Here is a 6,349-nt window from a genome sequence, read left to right as displayed (position 1 = left end):
CCTGCAACCCAAGAATAAGGGTGTCTGCGCGTCTACCCTTATGCAAAATACAAGAAAGGCATTTACACAGGTTATTTTTCAGTTTTGCCTTCTCATTCTCTAAGGGGAAGAGAGGTGAAGTGAAAAGGGAGTCAGAATGGATCACATGAGAGGGTATTGGTGAAGGACCCCATAAACTGCAAGGCATTACAAAAAAGATATTCATCGAGGGTAAAGCTAAGTGGAAGGACTGGTTTGGGGAGGCAGAAAGGAAAGGTAAAGGAGAAAGAGACAATGGAGAGTGTCTCTCTGGTGGTATCTTATTTTTCTCCTTCTCTTACCCAACCTTGGAATGGAAGGACTTTGGGTCCTTGTGGGCTGTTTCTGCCCCTGGCGCTTGTTCTCCTCGCCGGGCCGAATCCCGATTTCCGCCACAAGAGGGCGGTATGGCCACGCCGAGGGTGTCAACGGCTGGATTGAGTGGATTCGGCCTGAGCGCCCAATGGCCTAGGGTTTAATCTAGTTTTGAGAACCCGACCCCAGACTGTGCAAATCCTCCTTTGTCTTCTCCTACCCCAGGGGATCCATGGGGGAATCGGGGAGCAGGAGGGCGGGGAGGCGTTTTGCACATTGCAGTTTATCTCTGGTGTATTCAAATCTGGGGCGTGGGGTTGGAAAGTTTGGGAGTGGTTTGTTCCGGGGGCTAATGGAGAATAAAATGTGCATTGTCTTCTCAAGGTCTCTTTGGAGACCAACGCCGGGAATCCAACTCTCTCTGGACCACAGTCGTGGGGGCTTTCAAAAAGGGTATATTGATACAGTAGGCTTTTTAAAACACTCCCTATCAACGTTTTCCCTGTTGAGAGATTTTCCCCTCCACTTTTCCTCTCCCCTTGTTCCGTTCCTGAGACTTCACCAACTCTGCCTGAGCAACATATGCCAGAGCCAGAGGGGGCCTGAAAGACCAAATACTCCTGGGTTTCTTGGGTTGTGCACGTGGATCACCAGCATCCAAATCAGCTGGGTGCGTGTTTACAATGTAGATTCCGGGGCGCCACCCCAGACTTACTGCGTTAGACCCACGACGTGGACCAGAAAACTTGCATTTTTAAATAGGCACACAGCACACTACTGCATCCCCCTTCACTACACACTGGTCGATGCGCACTGAATTTTGGGTTCCGACTTACTTCAGCCTCCTCAATCTGCAGGGGAAGAAACAAAACTGAGACAGAAGAAGTCAGTGACTTGCCCAACGTGACCCTGCACCCTGATCTCACATCTGCAGTTTTTACTCCATATTCCTGAGAGCCCTAGAGTTTTGAAGACGTGTTTGGGGGTTCTGCAAATAATTGATTGTAAGGGGATCTGCTTAAAGGAAAGGGAAAAAAAACTGTTAGTGTTTACCACTTTTATGGTGTGAATCAGGATTTTAAAAAATACCGTGTCGACAGCTTTCACTCATTATCCCCTTTTAATATTACTGAGAACACCACCAGTGTTAGCACTGGCTGGCTTAGATAAATTATTGAAAGTCACTTTTATCTGTTTTATACATTGGGATTCTGTCTAAAATTTCACTTGACAAAACAATTCTGGGGCACCTGGGTGGCTCAGTTCTTTAAGCATCCGACTTTGGCTCAGGTCATGATCTCACAGTTCGTGGGTTCGAGCCCTGCATGGGGCTCTGTGACAGCTCAGAGCCTGGAGCCTGCTTTGGATGCCGTGTCTCCCTCTCTCTGCCCCTTCCCTGCTTGCACTCTGTCTCTCTCTGTCTCTCTCGAAAATAAATAAACATAAAAAAAAAAAAAAACAATTCTGCCACTCTCTATAAAATTTATAGGGCACCCATTAAACTACAAGAACACAGTATTAGCCACTGTGGAAATAAATGAAGATCCCCCAAATGAGAAGATACCAAAGCTGTTTATTCCAAGCTTGGCTATAGCCGGAGAGGTAGCCACCGTCGGTTGCATTTGGCAGAGATTCAAAGGCAGGGGAGTGGAAAAGCTTTACAGTGAAAGTGGGGAAGACTTCGGGTGTGCCCCGATGGAAGGTTCTGGGCCTTGGGAAAGCTGGAGGTGGGCTGACTAGAAATGGGGCATCCTACGTGATTGGTTTGGGGAGCATATTTTGCTTTCTCAGATTTCTCTGAGCTGGAAGCCCGGGCAAAAATTAGGGAAGTTGGCACTCACTGACTTGGTCAAGTCCTGACTGTTCTCGGCCGATTGGTGCAGAGGTTGTGATCTGGCTTCCTAGACTAGTTGCTGCAGAGGCTGTGGGTCAGAGTCCCGTTGTCATATATGGTCTGTCCATTGTCTGTATTTTCAGTCCCTCAGCATTATATGCATTGTTTCACTTAAGCCCCATCACAGCCCCATGAGATTGTTAATGCTGTTATCTCAGCTTTATGAATGAGAAGCAGAGTTGCAGAGAAGTTAGGTAACTTGCTCAAAGCCAAACAGCTATGAAGAGATAAAGCTGGGTCTTGAACCTAAGCACACTGACCTCAGACCCCTGCTTTCTTCATTAACAAGCTGCATTCCTGTGTCTTCTCCAAACAACAACAACAACAACAACAACAACAAATGTAGAAATTGACAAACTGTCTAAAATTCATTTGAAAATGAAAAAGATTTAGAATAGCCAAAACAACTTTGAAAGAGACGAACCCGAGCTCCTGGGTGGCTCAGTCAGCTAAGCATCCGACTCTTTTTTTTTTTTGGGGGGGGACAGAGAGAGACAGAGCATGAATGGGGGAGGGGCAGAGAGAGAGAGGGAGACACAGAATCGGAAACAGGCTCCAGGCTCCGAGCCATCAGCCCAGAGCCTGACGCGGGGCTCGAACTCACAGACCGCGAGATCGTGACCTGGCTGAAGTCGAACGCTTAACCGACTGCGCCACCCAGGCGCCCCAGCATCCGACTCTTGACATCAGCTCAGGTTGATCTCAGGGTCGTGGGGTCCAGCGGAGACCCACCCTGCGCTCCTCCCTGAGCACTGAGCCCAGCCGGTTTGGGATTTTCCCTCTCTCCCTCCCTCTCTCCCCCTCTCCCCACCATGCACTTGGTCTCTCTCTCTCTCATAATAAACAAACAGAAACAAAAAGAGAATAACAAAGTTGGAGAACTAACATTACCGGATTTCAAGACTTCCTATAAAACAATAGTAATTAAGATCGTGTGCTACTGACCTCAAGATAGACCATGGTAGTGAACAGAGAAAAAATATGTATATGTATATAGTGACAAGAATTGATTTTTAAAAAGGCAATTCAACAGAGAAAGGATAGTTGTTTCAATGAATGAGGCTGGAAGAATTGGATCTTTATATGCAAAAAATGAACTTCAATCCATACTTTATACCACACGCAAAAATTAAGTCAAGAGAGATCATAGACCGAAATGTAAAATCTAAAACTATAAAACTACTGGAAGAAAACAGAGGAGAAAATCTTTGTGACCTGTAATTAAACAAAGATTTTGTAGATATGGCACAATCTATAAAAGAAAAATGCGATAAAGTAGACTTTATCAAAATTAAAACTCCTGTTCTAAAAATACATTAAAAAAAAAAAACAGGAACCTTCTGTTCTGTGAGAAGAATGAAAAAACAAATCACAGACTGGGAAAAAAATATTTGCAAAACACTTATCTGACAAAGAACTTGTGTCTAGGGGCACCTGGGTGGCTCAGTCGGTTGAGCGTCCAACTTCATCTCAGGTCATGATCTCACAGTTCGTGAGTTCAAGCCCCATGTGGGGCTCTGTGCTGACAGCTCGGAGCCTGGAGCCTGCTTCCGATTCCGTGTCTCCCTCTCTCTCTCTGCCCCCTGCCCTGCTCACACTCTGTCTCTGTCTCTCAAAAAGTGAATAAATGTTAAAAAAAAAAAATTAAAAAAGAACTTGTGTCTAGACTATATAAAGGACTTTGAAAACTCAATAATGGCACAGATCACTTAATTTTTTTAAGTGGACAAAAGAGATAAACAGACATTTCACCAAAGAAAATACATGGATGACCAATAAGCGTATGAGAAGATGTTAAACATCATTAGTCATTAAGGAAATGCAAATTTAAAAAGATTTTTTCATTGTTTATTTATTTTTGAAAGACAGAGAGACGGAGTGTGAGTGGGGGAGGGACAGAGAGAGAGGGAGACGCAGAATCTGAAGCAGGCTCCAGGCTCTGAGCTGTCAGCACAGAGCCCCATGTGGAGCTCGAACTCACAATCTGTGAGATCATGACCTGAGCTGGAGTGGGATGCTTTACCTACTGAGCCACCCAGGTGCCCCAGGAAATGCAAATTAAAGTCACAACAAGAGGGGCACCTGGGTGGCTCAGTCAGTTAACCGTTTGACTCCTGATCTCAACTCAGGTCTTGATCTCAGGGTTGTGAGTTCAAGCCCTGCGTTGGGTTCCACACTGGGCCTGGAGCTTATTTTGAAAAAAAAGTCACAATGAGATATTGCTACATACCTATTAGGATGTCTGATTAAAAAGACCAATTATACCAAGAGTTGGCAAGGATGTGGAAGAACTGGAACTCTCATAAACTGCTGGTGGGAATGTAAAACAGTACGACCACTTTAGAAAACCATTTGATAGTTTCTTAAAAAGTTCCATACACCTACCATATGATTTGGCCGTTCTGCGCCTGTGCATTTACCTAGGAGCAGAGAAAGCATATTCTATACAAAGACTTGTATATGAATGTTCATAGCAGCTTAATTTCTTTTTAAGTTTATTTATTTATTTTGAGAGAGAGAGAGAGAGAGAGCACGCAAGCATGGGAAGGACGGAGAGAGAATCCCAGGCAGACTGCGCTGTGAGAAAGAGCTGGACGCAGGGCTCAATCTCATGACCCGGGAGGTCATGACCTGAGCCGAAATCAAGAGTCTAACGCTCAACTGACTGAGCCATCAGGCACACCCTGCAGCTTTATTTTGAACTGCCCCAAACTGGAAACAAAGCAAATCGCCATCAACAGATAAGTGGGTAAGCAAACTGAAGTATATTCAAACAATGAAATGCTACTCATCAATAAAAAGAAATAAACGATTTTTTATAACAGCCTTCGCGAGATATAATCCACCCATTTTAAGGGTACAAGTTGATGGTTTCTCATGTATTCAGAGTTGTGCAACCGTTACCACAATTTGAGAACACTTTCATCACTGCACAAAGAAACCCTGTGCTCTTTAGCAATCGCCTTCAATTTCTCACCCCCAGGCCTCGGCAACCACTAATCTACTTCCTGTCTCTACACATTTGCCAGTTCTCAACATTTAACATTAAAACAGAATCATGCAGTATGTTTTTTTGTGCGTTAGTGTGTCTGGCTTCTTTCACTTAGCATAATGTTATCAAGATTCATCCATGCTTTATGGGGCGCCTGGGTGGCTCAGTCGGTTAAGTGTCCGACTTCAACTCAGGTCACGATCTTGCGGTCCGTGAGTTCGAGCCCCGCGTCGGGCTCTGGGCTGATGGCTCAGAGCCTGGAACCTGCTTCTGATTCTGTGTCTCCCTCTCTCTCTGCCCCTCCCCCGTTCATGCTCTGTCTCTCTCTGTCTCAAAAATAAATAAACATTAAAAAAAAAATTTAAAAAAAAGATTCATCCATGCTTTAGCATGTAACACCATTTCATTCCTTTCAGTGCTGAATACTATTCCATTGTGTGGATTATACATTTTGTTTATCCATTCTTCACGTGGTGGGCATTTGGGTTTTTTCCACATATTGGTTATTATGACTGATGTTGCAATATGCATGTGTGTGTAAGCTGTGAGTACATATGTTTTCATTTCTCTTGGGTGTGTGCTTAGGAGTGGAATTGTTGGGTCAAATGGTAACTGTGTATGTAACTTCTTGAGGAATTGCAAGACGGTTTTCCAAAGTGGTTGCACCATTTTATATTCCTACCAGTAGTTGTGTGTGGGTTGTAATTTCTCTATATACTGTCTAACACTTGTTATTATCTGACTTTTTCATTACAGCCATCCTAGGGCGTGTAATGTAGTATCTCATTATTGTTTTGATTTGCATTTCCCTGATGACTATTGACCATCTTTCCATGCGCATTTGTGTATCTTCTTTGGAGAAATGCCTGTTCAGGTCCTTTGCCCCTTATTTAATTGGATTATTTGTCTTTTATTAACTGCTTATAAGAGTTGTTTTCATCTTGTAGATATAAGTCCCTTATCAGAGGAATAACCTATTGATAAACAACAACATGATGAGTCTCAAATAATCATACCCAGTGAAAGAAACCAGACCAAAAGAAAAAAAAAGAGTAAATAATGTATAATCTATTTCTTAAAAAATTCTAGAAAATGTAAAATAATCTAAAGTTATGAAAACAGATTCTGGA

Source organism: Panthera tigris, chromosome A2 (genome assembly GCF_018350195.1).
Source record: "Panthera tigris isolate Pti1 chromosome A2, P.tigris_Pti1_mat1.1, whole genome shotgun sequence".
Classification (NCBI taxonomy): domain Eukaryota; kingdom Metazoa; phylum Chordata; class Mammalia; order Carnivora; family Felidae; genus Panthera; species Panthera tigris.
This window is presented reverse-complemented; position numbering follows the sequence as displayed.